Genomic DNA, 20,532 nt, shown 5'->3' on the forward strand with positions numbered 1-20,532 from the left:
GGAGTATATTTCATTGAAATATACATGATTGAATTGGAGAAGTTGTCTGAGCATAGTCAGTTCAATGATGGGCTTAATGATGCCTTGAGAGATGTTTCAGTTTGTGGAATCTTACAAGAAAGCATTCAGAAATGGCTCCTTAACTGAAGCACAACTCACATTTCAAAGAGCAGTTGAAATAGCTGTATCAATGATAACAACAAACAGAGGCACAATTGAGTTGCAGTAAGGAATGAAAGTGAGTATGAGCAAAATTCCAACGTCTAAACAGAAACTGTCCTGACCTATTGAGGCAGGAGCTGGCATACACCAGACCAATGCAGATTTAAAGTTGAAACTTGTAGAGAATATAACAAAGTAAGACATATACAAAGAGCATGTCAGGCAGACAAAAATAAATTAACTGCAAAGGAAAGGGAAAAAGATAAAAAGTTAAGTTGCATTTTCAAAAAGAACACTAATGTGCATGATGTTGTTGAAAAATCTGGTAATGATGAGTAATGTTGAGATTTAAATGTGAAAACTAACAATAGTCAAGTAATATTACTTTCACCAGAAGTGAACAAAAAATTAATCAAAATGGAATTGGAAATTGGTTCAATCACAAACAAGAGAAAATCTGCAGATGCTGGAAATCCAAGCAACACACACAAAATGCTGGACAAACTCAGCAGGCCAGCAAGCATCTATGGAAAAAAAAGTCCAGTCAATATTTTGGGCCTAGACCATCCATCAGGACTGATGTCATCCTGACTGACATCATTGTTACCAGTAAGATGAGAAGGAACATCTTCAAAGTCTCAAGACAGTGTTAAAAAAGATAATGGGCTCAGAACACAATGTAACAAGTGTGAATTCCTTAAACCAAACATCACTTACTGTAGTCATACTATTGACACACAACAGTTTGGAGTATTATCAACAATTTTGGGCCCCATATCTCAAAAAGATGTGTTGTCATTGGAGAGAGTCCAGAGGAGGTTCTTGGGGTGATTTCAGGAATGAAGGGGTTAACATATGAGGAGTGTTTGGCAGCTTTAGGCCTGTACTCACTTGAATTTAGAAGAATGCATGGGGGGGGGTCTCATTGAAACCTACCAAATGTGTTTCCTGTGGTGGGAGTATCCAGAACTAGAGCACACAGCCTCAAAATTGAGGGGCAACCATTTAGAACAGAGGTAAGGAGGATATTTTTTTAGCCAGAGAGTAGTAAATCTGTGGATTGTTCTGCCACAGACTGTGGTGGAGGCCAAGTCCATGCGTATATTTAAGGCAAAAGTTGATCATTTCCTGATCGGTCAGGGCATCAAAGGATATGGCGAGAAGGCAGGTGTATGAGGTCGAGTGGGATCCTGGATCAGCCAAGATGGAATGATGGAGCAGACTCGATGGGCTGAATGGTCTAATTCTGCTCCTGCATCATGGTCATATGGATTACACAAATGTGCTGGGGAAATTTAAGCAGTGGTGCATGAGGAGCAAATCTGAAGAGAGATAGCAGGCAACTGCAGGAAACATAAAATTGTGGTGGTAGGGGATTTTAATTTTCCATATATTGATTGAGACTCCCATACTGTTAGGGGTCTAGATGGGATAGAGTTTGTAAAATGTGTTCAGGAAAGTTTTCTAAATCAATATATAGAGGTACCAACTAGAGGGGATGCAATATTAGATCTCCTATTAGGAAACGAGTTCGGACAAGTGACGAAAGTGTGTGTAGGGGAGCACGTTGGTTCCAGTGATCATAACACCATTAGTTTCAACTTGATCATGGATAAAGATAGATCTGGTCCTAGGGTTGAGGTTCTTAACTGGAAGAAGGCCAAATTTGAAGAAATGAGAAAGGATCTAAAAAGCGTAGATTGGGACAGGCTGTTCTCTGGCGAGGATGTGATCGGTAAGTGGGAAGCCTTCAAAGGGGAAATTTTGAGAGTGCAGAGCTTGTATGTTCCTGTCAGGATTAAAGGCAAAGTGAATAGGAATAAGGAACCTTGGTTCTCAATGGATATTGCAACTCTGATAAAGAAGAAGAGAGAGTTGTATGACATGTATAGGAAACAGGGAGTAAATAAGGTGCTTGAGGAGTATAAGAAGTGTAAGAAAATACTTAAGAAGGAAATCAGGAGGGCTAAAAGAAGACATGACGTTGCCTCGGCAGTCAAAGTGAAGGATAATCCAAAGAGCTTTTACAGGTATATTAAGAGTAAAAGGATCGTAAGGGATAAAATTGGTCCTCTTGAAGATCAGAATGGTCGGCCATGTGCGGAACCAAAAGAAATAGGGGAGATCTTAAATGGGTTTTTTGCATCTGTATTTACTAAGGAAACTGGCATGAAGTCTATGGAATTAAGGGAAACAAGTAGTGAGGTCATGGAAACTGTACAGATTGAAAAGGAGGAGGTGCTTGCTATCTTGTGGCAAATTAAAGTGGATAAATTCCCAGGACCTGACAGGGTATTCCTTCGAACCTTGAAGGAGACTAGTTTTGAAATTGCAGGGGCCCTGGTAGATATATTTAAAATGTCGGTGCTGGAGGATTGGAGAATGGCTCTTGTTGTTCCGTTGTTTAAAAAAGGATCGAAAAGTAATCCGGGAAATTATAGGCCGGTAAGTTTGACGTCAGTAGTGGGTAAGTTATTGGAGGGAGTACTAAGAGACAGAATCTACAAGCATTTGGATAGACAGGGACTTATTAGGGAGAGTCAACATGGCTTTGTGCGTGGTAGGTCTTGTTTGACCAATCTATTGGAGTTTTTAGAGGAGGCTACCAGGAAAGTGGATGAAGGGAAGGCAGTGGATGTTGTCTACATGGACTTCAGTAAGGCCTTTGACAAGGTCCCGCATGGGAGGTTAGTTAGGAAAATTCAGTCGCTAGGTATACATAGAGAGGTGTTAAATTGGATTAGACATTGGCTCAATGGAAGAAGCCAAAGAGTGGTAGTAGAGGATTGCCCCTCAGAGTGGAGGCCTATGACTAGTGGTGTGTCACAGGGATCAGTGCTGGGCCCGTTGTTATTTGTCATCTATATCAATGATCTGGATGATAATGTAGTAAATTGGATCAGCAAATTTGCTGATGATACAAAGATTGGTGGTGTAGTAGACAGTGAGGAAGGTTTTCAGAGCCTGCAGAGGGACTTGGACCAGCTGGAAAAATGGGCTGAAAAATGGCAGATGGATACAAACAAGTGTGAGGTATTGCACTTTGGAAGGACAAACCAAAGTAGAACATACAGGGTAAATGGTAAGGCACCGAGGAGTGCAGTAGAACAGAGGGATCTGGGAACACAAATACAAAATTCCCTAAAAGTGGCGTCACAGGTAGATAGGGTCATAAAGAGAGCTTTTGGTACATTGGTCTTTATTAATCAAAGTATTGAGTATAAGAGCTGGAATGTTATGATGAGGTTGTATAAGGCATTGGTGAGGCCGAATCTGGAGTATTGTGTTCAGTTTTGGTCACCAAATTACAGGAAGGATATTAATAAGGTTGAAGGAGTGCAGAGAAGGTTTACAAGGATGTTGCCGGGACTTGAGAAACTCAGTTACAGAGAAAGGTTGAATAGTTTAGGACTTTATTCCCTGGAGCGTAGAGAATGAGGGGAGATTTGATAGAGGTATATAAAATTATGATGGGTATAGATAGAGTGAATGCAAGCAGGCTTTTTCCACTGAGGCAAGGGGAGAAAAAAAACAGAGGATATGGGTTAAGGGTGAAGGGGGAAAAGTTTAAAGGGAACATTGGGAGGGCTTCTTCACACAGAGAGTGGTGGGAGTATGGAATGAGCTGCCAGACGAGGTGGTAAATACGGGTTCTTTTTAAACACTTAAGAATAAATTGGACAGATACGTGGATGGGAGGTATATAGAGGGATATGGTCCGTGTGCAGGTCAGTGGGACTAGGCAGAAAATGGTTCGGCACAGCCAAGAAGGGCCAAAAGGCCTGTTTCTGTGCTGAAGTTTCTATGGTTTCTATGGTTTCTAAGCCCTAAGGTCAAAGGATGTGTTGCAGTTGTGGTCCTTTTTAGGATTTGTCAATTACTATAACTAGTTCCTACCAAACCTGGCTACTGCGCTCCACTCCTTGAACTCATTACTGCAGATTGGAAAGAAATGGTAGTGGACAAAACAGTGTGAGGTGGCTTTCAAAAAGGTAAAGGTAATGGTACATCAAACACTGTACTCACACATTATGATCCACAACATCCAGGGAAACTTGCCTGTGACACCTTATCTTATGGTATACGTGCAGTAATATCACATTTTTTAAGTGATAGAAGTAAATGCCTCATAGACTTTGCATCACGTTCCCTTACCACTGTGGAGAAAAATTAAGCTCAGATCGACAGTGAGGCTTTGAGTCTGGTTTGGGGTGTAAAATTTTTCAACCAGTACTTGTATGGGAGATAGTTTACCCTCACTACTGATTATCAACTACTAGTGTCCATCTTCAATCCACAGAAGGGTGTTCCTCTAACAGCAGCAGCACGAATGCAGAGATGGGCTCTGTTTCTTGGAGGACACAACTACATGATCAAATTCAGCTAGTTGTGAAAAAGGAAAAACTAGTTGATGGATTGTCCCATTTACTCTTGGAAAAGGAAAAACCTGAAAAATTTATGAAAGAGGACACTCCTTTTGATGTATCCTCCCTAATGCAAATCAACAATCTCCTACTACGGCAGAGATGATCCAAAGGGAAACCAAAAAGGGCTCCACACTGTCTCAGGTCTACATGGGAACCCAAAATGGCTGGAATGTGCAGCAGAAATACCAGTTCTCCCATTTTTACCAGCACCGGGATGACCTTGCCCTTGATGGTTGCCTTATGTGGGGATTGAGAGTTGTACTACCATCCAAGCTGAGAGCTAAAGTGTTGGAGGAGCAACATGTTGGTCATCTTGGCATGGCCAAAATGAAAGCATTGGCTCAAAGCTTTGTCTGGTGGCTTGGGATAGATCTGAAGATCAAACAGCTTGCCGTGCACTGTTCAGGATGCCAGCATGTACAGAAGATGCCAAGAGCAGCGCCTCTTCATCCCTAGAAAGAGCCTGCATTGCCCTGGCAGAGAATTCACGTAGATTTCACAAGACCATTCATGAACACACATTTCTTAGTAGTAGTGGATGCAGCTACAAAGTGACCAAAAATATTCCCAATAGTTTCCACTGCAGCCTCACACACTGTTGATGTTTTGAGAAGCCTCTTCTCAAGGACTGGTGTTCCCGAATTCTTAGTCAGTGACAATGGACCACAGTTTGTGGCAGAACAGTTTCAGTCCTTCCTGAAAAGGAATGGAATAAGACATATTACATCTGCACCACATCGCTCAGTTACAAATGGTTTATCCAGAGTGAAACTATATCAGCAGAACATGCTGCACTGACACTGAATCAGAAGCTTACCAATTTCCTCTCTGCATATCACAGCACAGCACAGTCCACAACCAACAACCCACCAGCTGTGCTGTTCCTGGGTTGTCTTTTGCACTTATGCTTAGATCTCCTCAAACCCAATCTCAGAAGGAGCATGCAAGACAAAGAGTTGAGACAGATTGAAAGCTCCCTAAACAAGGAGGTTCGATGCTTCACTCCTGGACAAGCAGTCCTGGCGAGGGACTACAGAGATGATCAAAAGTGGTTACTTGGAAAGATTAAGGACAGAACTGGACCACTCTTCTACACAGTAGAGATTGTGTCTGATTTAATCTGGAGGCAACACGTTGATTCATTGAGGAGACCAGAGTCAATTGTTAGAGAAGAAAGTTACCCAAAGCTGCCAGAACCACTTCCTACATTCCCAGAGTCAACTCCTACAACCACAATGGAGGAGGCCCCAGAACCTGAGATTGTTTTCACAGCCACAAATCTCACCTACCAAGCAGAGTGATCATCCTTGTCAGGAAAGATGTTATCCCACAAAAGTAAGAAAGCCTCCACAGTGATTGAATCATCTTTAGGCCTAAAGAGGACAATTTAAAATTTACTATGGTGTATATGGAAGTTATATCATATATATAAATAGAGCCGTCTCTATTTCCTGAGGGGATTGAGGTCCTTTAACATCTGCCGGACGATGTTGAGGATGTTCTACGAGTCTGTGGTGGCCAGTGCTATCATGTTTGCTGTTGTGTGCTGGGGCAGCAGGCTGAGGGTAGCAGACACCAACAGAATCAACAAACTCATTCGTAAGGCCAGTGATGTTGTGGGGATGGAACTGGACTCTCTCACGGTGGTGTCTGAAAGGAGGATGCTGTCTAAGTTGCATGCCATCTTGGTCAATGTCTCCCATCCACTACATAATGTACTGGGTGGGCACAGGAGTACATTCAGCCAGAGACTCATTCCTCCGAGATGCAGCACAGAGCGTCATAGGAAGTCATTCCTGCCTGTGGCCATCAAACTTTACAACTCCTCCCTTGGAGGGTCAGACACCCTGAGCCGATAGGCTGGTCCTGGACTCATTTCATAATTTACTGGCATAATTTACATATTACTATTTAACTATTTACAGTTCTATTACTATTTATTATTTATGGTGCAACTGTAACGAAAATCAATTTCCCCCAGGATCAATAAAGTATGACTATGACTGTGACTATATTGCACTGTATATACATGTATATAAGTTGAGATGCATTCTATATTGAGTAGGAATTTATAGCTATGCAGGGATGAGTATTGTGTATTTAATATTTTAGTAATATTTGAGTAAGTATAATAAATGTATTATTTGATCAAACATTCTTGTTTATTTAAATAATTCATTACAGTTTATATGTAAAAGTACGTAAATGGCATACATCTTCACACCACCACATCATATGAGCAGGCTTGCTAAAAGGTAAAAATGAAACTAAGGCAAGCATCCCTTGGACTCCCTTGTTTTTCTTTTTGATTAGTTTTATGTTTTGAAGCACAAAAATAGCACCCTAACTTTGAGTACACCTTATATTTCTAGTCAAGGTTTTTCTTAATATTTCATAATTTAACACAAGGCCTTTTTAATGATGTACTAGACCAGCAACCTCACAAAGTGGTTCTTCACTCATTTGCGGACTGTAAATTTTTAGAGTTTTGCACCAAAGAAAATTGGATGCTCAGTCACTGAATATACTCAATATTTATCAGATTGATTATGATCAATTGATAATATTTTATATCATCAGAAAGAAGATACAGGATCCTGAGGACTCACACCACCAGGTTCAGAAACGGTTATTAACCCTCAGTCATCAGGCTCTTGAACCAGAGGGGGATAACTTCACTCAATTTTACTTGCCCTGTTGCTGAACTGTTCCCACAAACTATAGACTCACTTTCAAGGATTCCTTATCTCATGTTCTCAATGTTTATTGTTTATTTATTTATTATTATTAGTATTTCTTTTTTTTGTATTTTCACAGTTTGTTGTTACACTTTTGGGTGTGGTCTTTCCTGATTCTTTTATGGTTATTGGACTTGCTTAGTGTGCCTGTTAGAAAACAAATTTCAGGGTTGTATATGCTGGAATATATGCATTTTGATAATAAATTTACTTTTAACTTTAAACTTTGACTTTGAAGAGTGAAATGGATGGATTTTTAGAATCTAGGGGAACAAAAGAAATTAGAATTGGAGTTGGGGGGGGTGGGTAGGAGTGGAGTAGAAGATCAGCCACCATCTCATCGTATGGTTGAGTAGGAGTGACCATGTGAACAATTCTGTCAACTTTCCAACTCTGATGTTTTCCATTCTCATGACCTCTTTCACTTTCTCCAACTGACATATCTGCTAATGCTCCTCTTATGTCACCTGAACAAGCACAAATTTCAGTCCAACTCATATAATCAAACCCTAATACAACCATCAAAACCATTACTAATGTCAGGTGCATCCAATGCCTCCAACTATCTTTGAAATCTTAAATGCTTCCTCTCCATGTCCATATCCCCTATTTATTCCTCACTCAGTTCTAGTTTGTCACTTCTTACTTCAATTACAATCATTATTCCACAGCGTCAGCATTCCCCCATCACTCTCCATCTTGCAACATTCTTTCTCGAATGGGTTGAAATCAAAGAGATCTGAAAACCATTCCATGAGTGCCACCATCGCCTGTCTGCTGTGCACATGCATCTTCATTGATTTGTCCTCACATTCCACCGCCAAGACACAGCCCAGTACCATGGCTGTGTTAAAGGCACACAGCAGACCTTAATAAACAGAAAAACTAAATTTACTAATTATGTAAAAGGCCCTTTCAATCCATGTGTGAAATTAAATTCAAGTTACATTTATTCTTTAACAAAACACGTATTTAGATTTGAAAATTCATTTTTAAGTTGTTTTCAAGATATTCTTAAACAATCAAACATTGTGATTACTCATCAAGGGCATAACTAGTTTAAAGCAAATGCTGAAAAAGCCACAAAATAAAACTTTCAGTCATCCCTTCCTCTGGGACACTTCCGTGATGTACCAGAACCATTTAATTTAATGATCGGTATGCGACTACATGCTTGCCTCCAGGGCAGAACTCCCAGAAATCTCCAGCCCTGTCCTTGTGACTCAGTGATAATATAGGAATGAAGGTCGGCTCTCAGTACTGCTCTGGCCTCTCAAAGATGCTGTGCATGTAGCTTGAGCGCACCTCCCAATGAAAGTTAGAACCATTACAGTACTATACACAAGTGCCTAATATTGTCTTTGAGATTATTAGACAGCATCAGCCTGCAGTATGGCTTCTCATTCATAGATTTACACTCATTTAGAAGGAAAGCGAATGGCTGAATTGTGCTTCAGTTTAATTCCAATTTGCTCTCATTTTTTTTCTCGTGCTCTCTCTTTATTTGATATGCTTTGATATATTTATTTAGTCTTCCAATTAATGGCTACCCTCAGAATTGCTGCCACATTCTTCTCATGCCAGACCTACCAGCAAAGGGCCCGTCCCATTGGCCCAAAGCTCTAGTAATGTGACCTGAGCACTGGCAGAACTGTAATGAAAAACCAGCCCATGAAAACTTTGACAGCCAGCTGTCCTGTTAGCAGCTTTGCTAACTAAAGTTGTGAGAGTTTCCAATAGACATTAAATGTCTCTGAAAAGACTTAAAATTAAAATCAACAAACCCAAACAAAATAATTCCAAAGGAGAAACATCTAACCAATTTGCACTGATAAATCTTTTGCCTTTTAACCATCAGTGACCAATCCCTATTAATTGGTCAGGGATCTTGCTCCTGGTCTCATTTGATGCTGGACTGAAATCCAATTGCACAGACCTCTGCTCCTGGAGAACATGTGAAATACCAGACTCACTTACCTTTAAACAAGCTGCATTATGATATTTTCCAGATCACTATCAGATCTAGTTTCCTTTCTTTTGGGTCTTTTTTTCTGACATCTCTCCTTCAAGAAATTCATCTTAGAGCTGTGGTATGCTCTCATCTGTTCCCTCTCTGATGTTATGCTTAATGTAACATCATTTTTCTTTTCAAAAATATTTTCATATATAAAAATAATGAAAGAATAATCTCTCCGTAGAGCTAGTTTCATCTTTCAACTGAACATCAAATATTAAAAGATACTTCTTTCACATTGACATCAGGAATTTAATGAACTATGGAGTGCAAACTGAGCTGAGAATGACAGATAGGTCAACTTCAAAAAAAATTGCTAACCTTTAAGCTTCAAAGCTCTTTCAGTCCACAGAGACCTTAATCAAAATGCACTTCTGCAATAATTTATAGAATTCCAAATTCTACAATGCTTATAAGTATATAGATGGAATGAACAGTGTCACTGCAGTAAGGGCACTACAAAGATAGTTGTGGATATGTGAGAAATATTTTGAAAATAGACAAAGAACAAGGACCATTAACTCCAATATTTTAGGTCAGAGTTAAATGTGTGGTTAAGTGAAAATTATGTTTAAAGATAGGGATCAATGAACTCAATGAGCTCAAATATCTAGAGAGACCAAACAATTTCCAACAAACAGGATGGCTGAGTTAATTAAGTCTAATGTATTAGTACTGTGTGAAGCCACTAATATAAATTCTGAGAACAGAGTTTCGAAGAGAACTATTTTAATGGTCAGCTCTCAACATCCTGGTACATATTATTCCATTTTAATGCATTTCATCACATTTATGTATTGAATTAGAAGTTTCACTTTGTTAATAACTATATAGTTGTAATTCGCAACGAAAGCGTGCTGTGCGCAAGGCCCGAGCAGCATCCACTGCCACGACAGCACCCACCCACTTGTATCCCACATGTGGGTGAGCCTTCAGGGCCTGGATTGGCCTCATCAGTCACCTCCGGACCCACAGCCACCAATCTCCCATTTGACTTTGAAGCCATGGTCATCTTCGACTACGAAGGACGAACAACAACAACAACAACAACAATTTAACTAGTTTTGTGGAAGAAGAGCTCAAAATCAATTTTTATTTATCAGAAAACCTGCAGGGTCATTAAAGAAAAAATTGCAGCTTTCTTATCCCCATCTTGATCCTAATGTTTTGAGGACTGTGTAATACTGTTGAATTGTAGGTAATGTTGCAATATAGGACACACAGCAGCCAGTTTGTGCAAAACATGGGCCCTCCAAACACATATTTGGTGATGATTACTGAGGGACAAGTGTTAGCCAAGATGCCAGCAATAACTCCCTTGCTTTTCTTCCATAGTCCAAAGGAATCTTTAACATCTTTAAAAAGGAGATGTGCTTGTCTACACATCTGAAAGTCTGCAGTCTTTAGCTTGGCACTGAAATATCAACACAGGAGTTTTGTAATTGTCTATTATTCTTCGCGAACCATAATGTTGCTTTTTTCATATTTCAGCAGTATTTGACTAATATTGTAAAAATATTGTTTGATTAAGTATTCTTGTTTGCTTAAAAAATTCATGCTCGGTCATATGCAAAAATAAGTAAATTCCATACGTTAAGATGCTACCATGTCACACATGCGCACCTCGCCTAAAGTAAAACCGAAACTAAAACCCGTTCTCCTAGTATCCTGTCTTTCTCTTGCAATTAGTTTTATGTTTTGGAGTTACAAAACATAGCAGTAGCAATGAGATAGTTTTAAAACAAACCTCGGATGGCCACCTACCTGTTGAAGCGCGGTGAGATGCTCGAGTTAAAAGAAAAGTGCAGCTTGTTTTTTTTCTTTGCAAGGGGAGAACGGACGTCGAGTCAAAAAATAGACAGAAAAAGTCATATTCATCCATTCATAAACAGTGAGTACCAGGTGATAATACTAATAAATAAAAACAAAGAGCAGAGATGGCCAGCTACATTGGGAAGTTTGACACATTTGATTCTGCAAGGGATAACTGGATTTTGTATACTGAGTGAATTGACCAGTATTTTAAAGCAAATGGAATATCCAATCAGAAGCAAGTACCAACTTTGCTGAGTACATTGGGTAGAGAAGTGCACAGTTTGCTTAGAAGTTTGACTGCTTCAACCAAACCAGCTAAAATGAGCTTTGCTGATATGAAAATAATGCAGTAATATTTACAGTAGAACCAAAACTATTGTTGATTGAAAAACACTTTAGTTTTCATAAGTGAAATCAAAAGGAAGGGGAGTCCATTTCAGCATATGTGACTGAATTGAAGAAGTTTTCTGAAAACTGTCAGTTCGGTGATGTGCTTAATGATGCACTGAGAGATCGTTTAGTTTATGGAATCTGACAAGATTTCCTAAAGGTTAATTTGCAGGTTGAGTCTGTGGTGAGGAAGGCAAATATGATGTTAGCGTTCATTTCAAGAGGACTAGAATATAAAAGCAAAGGTGTAATGTTGGAACTTTATAAAGCACTGGTGAGACCACACATGGAGTATTGTGAGTAGGTTTGGGCCCATTATCTTAGAAAGGAAACTGGAGAAGTTCAAAGGAGGTTCACGGAAATGAATGGCTTGTCATATCAAGAGCATCTGATGACTCTGAGCCAGTATTCACTAGAATTCAGAAGAATGAGGGCTGACCTCATCAAAACCTATCGAATGGTGAAAGGTCTTGATAGAGTAGATGTGCAGAGGATGTTACCTATGGTGGGAGAGTCTAAGACCAGAGGACACAGCCCTAGAATAGAGAGGGGTCCTTTGGGAACAGAAATGAGAAGGTATTTCTTTAGCCAGATAGTGGTAAATCCGTGGAACTTTTTGCCACAAGCAGGTGTGGAGGCAAGTCTTTATGTATATTTAAGACAGAGGTTGATTGAACATTGAGGGGTCAGAGCATGAAAGGATATGGGGAGAAGGCAGGAGATTGGGGCTGAGAGGAAAATTGGATCAGCCATGATGAAATGGCGGAGCAGACTTGATGGGACAAATGGTCTAAACAGCTAATAACTGAAGCACATCTCACATTTAAAAGAACAGTTGATTTTGCTGTATCAATGCAAACAGCAGACAGAGACACAATTGATTTGCAGTCAGGTTTAAAGGTGAAACTTACAGAAAATGCAACAAAGTAGACACATACAAAGAGCATGTCGGGCAGACAAAAATAAAGGGACTGCACAGGGAAGAGAAAAATTAAAAAGTTAAGTTACAAGTTCAAAAAACCACCTATCTGCATGCTCTTGATGAAAAATCTGATAATGATGAGAGTGACACTGGACTAGGTAGCCCTGAGTTTTAAATGTGAAAATTAATAATAGACAAGCAATATGGCTTACACCAGAAGTGATAAAATAGCCAGTGACCTAGATCACATGGAGGCTGAAGGAATTATTTCCAAGATTGAATAGAGTCCATGGGTAACACTCGTGGTCCCAGTAGCCAAGAAGAATGGGTCTGTCAGGATCCGTGACAATTTTAAGGTCACCAACCCAGTACAGAAAGTAGAACAATTGAGGTTGAGGTTGTCTCTGCAAACTTTTCTGGAGGGAAGCACCTCAGAAAAGTGGATTTAGCTGAGGCCCACCTACAGGTGGAGATGGAAAAAGAGTCCAAAGTGTTTCCCACCAGAAAGGGATTTATCACTGTAATATATATTTTTGGAGTAGCACCCACACCTGCACTCTGGTAGAAACCTATGGACTGGAAGGCTGTGCTGTGCTGTGTTACTTGGATGTCAGGATGATAAGGAACATTAATGCAAGAAGTGTGAATTCTTTGAACTGAGCATCATTTACTGTAGTTGCACTATTGACACACAACAATTACACAAGTGTACTTGAAAATTCAAACAGTGGTCGATGCCCCAAGCCCAAAGGACATGTCAAAGTTGCAGTCCCTTTTAGGACTTGTCAATTGCTGTAACAGATTTCTGCCAAACCTGGGTGCTTTTCTCCATCCCTTGAACTCAATACTACAGATTGGGAAGAAATGGCAATGGGCAAAGCAGTGTGAGGCCGCTTTCCAAAAGTTAAAGGAATTCGTGATGCCATACACCTTGTAATCCACTTTGACCAGTGAAGCTTGTCACCTGCTGTTTGGGATGCTAACACGTCCAGGGGAAATGTGTCCAGAGCTTTCAGAGCCACTTCCTGCATTCCCAGAGTCAACTCATTCAATTACTGTGAAGGAGGCCTGAGAACCTGAAATTGTTTCACAGCCACAAGTCTCTCCTGCCAAGCAAAGTGACTCCCCTTGTCAGGAAAGAGTAAGAAAGCCTGCATAGTGATTTAATCTTTAGGTCTCAATGGGACAATTTAAAATTTACATACTAGTGGATGCCTGTGTAGTGGTTGTATTATATAGTATACTGTATGTAATTGAGATGCATTCTATATTGAGTTGGAGTTTATAGTTAAGCAGGGAGGAATGTTGTGTATTTAATATTCCAGTAGCATTTGAGTAATATTTTAAGTATATTGTTTGATTAAACATTCTTGTTCATTTAACTAGTTCATTGCAGGTTTTATGTAAAAATGAGTGGCTTGCCTACATCATGTCATACATGCTTGAAGTAAAAACAAAACTAAGATCCGTCTTCCTGGACTCCCGTCTTTTTCTTGCAGATAGTTTTATGTTTTGGAGTTACAAAACATAACACATAAGACCATAAATGAGTAGCCTGCATTTCGTGCACCAGTCAGTAATTCCAAGTCATTAAGTATAAGGAGCCAGGACCATATGATTCATCAACTGGAGTGGAATTAGTGAATAAACAACCAAGGGGTATTTCAACAGAGTGCACAGCCATTATATTATTCTCATTTTAAAGTCATGTATTCTGTCTGCTTTCTTCCTCACATATTATTTTAACTTTATTTAATAGTTATTAGCAAAATTTGCCACAATTATAAGAGTATTGATTAGTGTACATATCATTTTACATCTGTTAGCAAAGGAAACTGTGAACCCTTTAGCAAAGCTTCAAGTGCAGCAGAACTCCTTTGTAACTTCCTAAATTAGCTCTGGTGTTTTTTGTGTCTGGTTCTTGAAAGCGTACTTCTTCAACTTTCACTCCCTGGCTCTATTCCTGTTTCTCTCTGCGTGGTCATCCCTACCACATCTTTGGCTCTCTTTGTTTCTCATTGTGCAATTAATTCAAAAATTTGTATTTTCTAACTATGGACAAACCCAAGATGTAATCATATGATAACAGAAGCATCTGTTTCAAAAACATTTAAAAGACATACACTCTACTTCGTACTTCTGTCTCTTTCCCTCTGCCTCTTATTTATGTTTACCTCATGGGTATCAGTATTTGGAAACACAAAATACTCTGCAGGTGCTGAGGTCAAAGCAACACTCACAACACGCTGGAGGAACTTAGCAGGTCGGGCAGCATCCGTGGAAACGATCAGTCAACGTTTTGGGCCGGAACCCTTTATCAGGACTGAAGAGGGATGGGGCAGAGGCCCTATAAAGAAGATGGGGGGAGGGTAGGAAGGAGAAGGCTGGTAGATTCCGGGTGAAAAACCAGTAAGGGGAAAGATAAAGGGGTGGGGGAGGGGAGGCAGGGAGGTGATAGGCAGGAAAGGTGAAGAAGGAATAGGGGAAAACACAATGGGTAGTAGGAGGAGGCAGAACCATGAGGGACATAGTAGACAGCTGGGGGAGGGGGAAGAGTGAAACTGGGATAGGGGAAGGGAGGGGGAGGGAATTACCAGAAGTTGGAGAATTCAATGTTCATACCAAGGGGCTGGAGACTACCTAGATGGTATATGAGGTGTTGGTCCTCCAACCTGAGTTTAGCCTCATCATGGCAATAGAGGAGGCCATGTATTTGGGATGATTACATTTTCTAACAGGTTAGTAAAATGCAGAAAATAATAAGAGCTATTCTATTGACACAATTCAGTTTATTGGTTTGTATTTTAAAAGTGTCAGAACCTGTTAGAAGAACCTTTGTATCTTCCTCTTTCTGGGTGTTTCTTTGTCCAACAGTCTCTTGCTGGTACTACACTGGCTTAGCAGCCAATCAGGACACCTCAAAACTATCTAAAGTTTAAAAACAAATTGTTCATACTGATCTTTGTGTTATAAATTTCCTTTTGTGCTTCCTGGTGGCAGCTTAGTGCAGTGATCACATCTACTATGTCATTGCCACAAAGTGGTGTGGTAGCTCTGAAGAACTTTCTATGGCGGCCATAGAGCAACTGCAGAAAAGGCTGACAAAGGTGACGGTAGGCGCTGGAATCTGGAGCAACACACAAAAAACTCGAGGAGCTCTGTGGTCAGGTAGCATCTATGAAGGGAAAAAAACACAATTGTGTGTTTGGATTGAGACCCTACATGTTGAGTGTGAGAAAAAATGCATTGGAGAGGTATATGTTTATTCATTTGTTTGGACGTCCAGTCATCCTCTGCTGTCAGCATCTATGTTCTGTGCTATGAGTAGGCACCACTCCACTTAGATGCATTGGATCATTATGCAGAGAGAGCACAGAATGTATTTGAGTAGGTAATTAAGATGAGCAGCTACACTTAAGTTACCTTCTTGCCAGCAATAATGGCAGAAATATGTGGATTAATAAAACCAAAGCAGAGAAATGTGAAGAGTCTTAGATCAATTGAACAGTTGAGAACTTGTTTGTAGGGTTGTTAAGAACTTTTCGATCTTCTGGGTTCTTGCTGATCCTTTTTTGTGAGTTATAAATGTGCATTTTACCTACAACATCCAGTTTTGATTAGCAGAAGGAAAAATGGGCACTGACTCCTGAATGATGTAGATGTGCCCCTGATGCCAAGCAAACTTCAGGTACACTATTCAGGTACAAAAACAATGGCCAAGATCACACATTGATAATAATAATTGAAGGCTACAGTAATTACTGTTATTATTATGTCACTCAACATGCAACAGGAGCCATGAATATTTAAATACAGAACTCTTGTCAGAGGTAATTAGTTCCTCAAACACACAGTATTTAATAATCCTCACCTTTTGACCTAAACTGGTATAGAATTGCAGAATTTATCCATTAGTTACATAAGACATAATATATAAAGTTCGGGCTGATTTTCAAGTAACACACTGATAACAGATACAGCTTTCTGACTCTGACAGTTTATTCATAGAAGTTCCTCACAAGCTAATAAAGAAAGAAAAGTAGTTTTTTAAAAATTTTAATACTTTTGACCTTTTTCTGTCTGATGAATTACTTTTAATCTCCCTCTCTTAATCATCTCTCTTTCCCAATTGTTTTCTATGCATGATACAAAATTAGCCTACATTTCTTTTTGCTTGGTTCTGGTTTAGACTTTATGCGGCTCAATGAGGATCCTGCAGATTGAGAAGACAGAAAGTAGTGGTCAATAGTATTTATTCTGGCTGGAGGTCTGTGACTAGTGCTGTTCTGCAGGTCTATGACTAGCAGTGTTCTACAAGGATCTGCACTGGGACATCTGCTGTTTGTGATATATACAAATATATATAAAATATATAAATGACATGGATGAAAACATAGATGAGTGGGTTAGTAAGTTTGCATACAATATAAATTCCAGTCACATTGTGGATAGTGTAGAAGACTTCCAAAGGATACAGCAGGATATAGATCAGTTACAGATATGGGTGGAAAAATGACAGATAGAGTTTAACCCGTCCAAATGTGAAGTATTACATTTTAGGAAATCAAATGTAAGATGGTAAGACCATTAACATTGTTGAAGTGCAGTGGGATCATGGGATCCGAATCCATAGCTCTCCGAAAGTGGCTACACAGGTTGACAGGGTGGTAAAGAAGACACATGGCAAACTTACCTTTATTAGTGGAGAAACTAAGTTCAAGAGTCAGGAAGTTATGTTGCAGTTTTAGGCCATATCTGGAATATTACATTCATTTCTGATCAGAATCAGAATCAGGTTTAATATCCCACACCCCACACTTCCCGTTTCTACCTCCTACCCAAGATCCACAAACCTGCCTGTCCTGGCCGACCTATTGTCTCAGCTTGCTCCTGTCCCACTGAACTCGTTTCTGCATACCTCGACATGGTTTTATCACCCCTTGTTCAATCCCTTCCGACCTATGTTCGTGACACTTCTCACGCTCTTAAACTTTTCGATGATTTTAAGTTCCCTGGCCCCTACCGCTTTATTTTCACCATGGATGTCCAGTCCCTATATACTTCCATCCCCCATCAGGAAGGTCTCAAAGCTCTACGCTTCTTTTTGGATTCCAGACCTAATCAGTTCCCCTCTACCACCACTCTGCTCCATCTAGCGGAATTAGTCCTTACTCTTAATAATTTCTCCTTTGGCTCCTCCCATTTCCTCCAAACTAAAGGTGTAGCTATGGGCACCCGTATGGGTCCTAGCTATGCCTGCCTTTTTGTTGGGTTTGTGGAACAATCTATGTTCCGTGCCTATTCTGGTATCTGTCCCCCACTTTTCCTTCGCTACATCGACGACTGCATTGGCACTGCTTCCTGCACGCATGCAGAACTCGTTGACTTTATTAACTTTGCCTCCAACTTTCACCCTGCCCTCAAGTTTACCTGGTCCATTTCCGACACCTCTCTCCCCTTTCTAGACCTTTCTGTCTCTGTCTCAGGAGACAGCTTATCCACTGATGTCTACTATAAACCTACTGACTCTCACAGCTATCTGGACTATTCCTCTTCTCACCCTGTCTCTTGCAAAAACGCCATCCCCTTCTCGCAATTCCTCCATCTCCGCCGCATCTGCTCTCAGGATGAGGCTTTTCATTCTAGGACGAGGGAGATGTCTTCCTTTTTTAAAGAAAGGGGCTTTCCTTCCTCCACTATCAACTCTGCTCTTAAACGCATCTCCCCCATTTCACGTACATCTGCTCTCATTCCATCCTCCCGCCACCCCACTAGGAATAGGGTTCCCCTGGTCCTCACTTACCACCCCACCAGCCTCCGGGTCCAACATATTAATCTCCGTAACTTCCGCCACCTCCAACGAGATCCCACCACTAAGCACATCTTTCCCTCCCCCCCTCTCTCTGCATTCCGCAGGGATCGCTCCCTACGCAACTGCCTTGTCCATTCGTCCCCCCCATCCCTCCCCACTGATCTCCCTCCTGGCACTTATCTGTGTAAGCGGAACAAGTGCTACACATGCCCTTACACTTCCTCCCTTACCACCATTCAGGGCCCCAAACAGTCCTTCCAGGTGAGGCAACACTTCACCTGTGAGTCGACTGGGGTGATATACTGCGTCCGGTGCTCCCGATGTGGCCTTTTATATATTGGCGAGACCCAACGCAGACTGGGAGACCGCTTTGCTGAACATCTACGCTCTGTCCGCCAGAGAAAGCAGGATCTCCCAGTGGCCACACATTTTAATTCCACATCCCATTCCCATTCTGACATGTCCATCCACGGCCTCCTCTACTGTAAAGATGAAGCCACACTCAGGTTGGAGGAACAACACCTTATATTCCGTCTGGGTAGCCTCCAACCTGATGGCATGAACATCGACTTCTCTAACTTCCGCTAAGGCCCTACCTCCCCCTCGTACCCCATCTGTTACTTATTTTTATGCACACATTCTTTCTCTCACTCTCCTTTTTCTCCCTCTGTCCCTCTGAATATACCTCTTGCCTATCCTCTGGGTCCCCCTCCCCTGTCTTTCTTCCCGGACCTCCTGTCCCATGATCCTCTCGTATCCCCTTTTGCCAATCACCTGTCCAGCTCTTGGCTCCATCCCTCCCCCTCCTGTCTTCTCCTATCATTTTGGACCTGCAGAATCCCTGTTGTTGTGAAAGTTGTTGTCTTTGTGACAGCAGTATGATGCAATACATAATAGAAAAATGTGAATTATATATATATATATATTTACTGTAATTCATATATATACATAAAATATTTAAATTAAATGAGTAGTGCAAAAATAAAAATAAAAAACATAGGAAGATATTGTTCACGGCTTCAATGTCCATTCAGAAATCAGATGGCAGAGGGGAAGAAGCTGTTCCTAAATTGTTGAGTGTGTGCCTTCAGGCTTCTGTACCTCCTTCCTGATAGTAGCGATGAGAACAATGGATGATGGGTGTCCTTAATGATGGACGTGGCCTTTTTGAGGCATCACTCCTTGAAGATTTCCTAGGTCCTACAGAGGCTAGTGCCCACGATGGAGTGACTAATTTTACAATTCTCTGCAGTAGCCACCACTCCCCACCCCCCCCCCCATACCAGACAGTGATTCAGCCAGTTAGAGTGCTCTCCATGGTACATCTGTAGAAACTTGAAAGTGTCTTTGCTGACATACCAAATCTCCTCAAACTCCTAATGAAATACAGCTGCTGTCTACCTTGTAGCTGCATCAATATGTTTGGCGCAGGTAGATCCTCAGAGATATTGACACCCAGGAACTTGGAATTGCTCATTCTTTCCATCTCTGTTCCGTGTATGATGACTGGTGTGTACCCTCGTCTTGCCTTTTCTAAAGTCCACAATCAGTTCTTTGGTCTTAATGACATTGAATGCAAGGTTGTTGCTGTGCACCACTCAACTAGCTGATATATATCTCTCCTGTACACCCTCCCATCATCATCTGAAATTCTGCCAATAATAATTATATCATCAGCTAATTCATATAAGGCATTTGAGCTGTGCCTAGCCATACAGTGTCAGGTGTAGAGAGAAAAGATATGGAAGAGAGGGTACAGATAAGGTTTACAAGAATGCTGCTTAGATTAGAGGACATGTTCTATAAGGAGAGTTTGGACAAATGGGTTATTTTTTCTGGAACAGCGGAGGCTGAGGGTAGATCTGATAGAGGTTTATAAAATTATGAGAGGATCAATTGAGTAGTCGGCCAGTATCTTTTTCCCAAGTTTGAAATGTCAAATACCAGAGAGCATGCATTTAAGATGAGAGAGGGTAGTTTCAAAGGAGATGTTCAGGGCAGCTCTTTATTTTACACAGAGGGTGGTGGGTGACTAGAATGTGCTGCCCAGGGGTGGTGATGGAGGAATATTTAATAGAGGCATTCAAGAGGACATGGACACTCTGTAGGCAGAAGCAATTAATTTAGTTGGGTACTTAATTACTAATTTAGTTTGTCACAATATTGTGGGCCATAGGGCCTGTTCCTATGCTGTATTGATCTATGTTTCATGTTCTCAGATTGCTTGAAGCACCACAGTCATTTCTGTTCAC

At 40.7% G+C, this 20,532-nt stretch overlaps 1 protein-coding gene across 1 annotated transcript in view; it reads left to right on the forward strand.

Moving 5' to 3' along the window:
- The window catches only part of LOC140203361 (protein shisa-like-1), a 200,179-nt gene that overhangs the window by 32,270 nt on the left and 147,377 nt on the right, over positions 1–20,532 (forward strand). The gene's annotated exons all lie outside the window — the stretch shown is intronic.

This window comes from Mobula birostris, chromosome 9 (assembly GCF_030028105.1).
Source record: "Mobula birostris isolate sMobBir1 chromosome 9, sMobBir1.hap1, whole genome shotgun sequence".
Classification (NCBI taxonomy): domain Eukaryota; kingdom Metazoa; phylum Chordata; class Chondrichthyes; order Myliobatiformes; family Myliobatidae; genus Mobula; species Mobula birostris.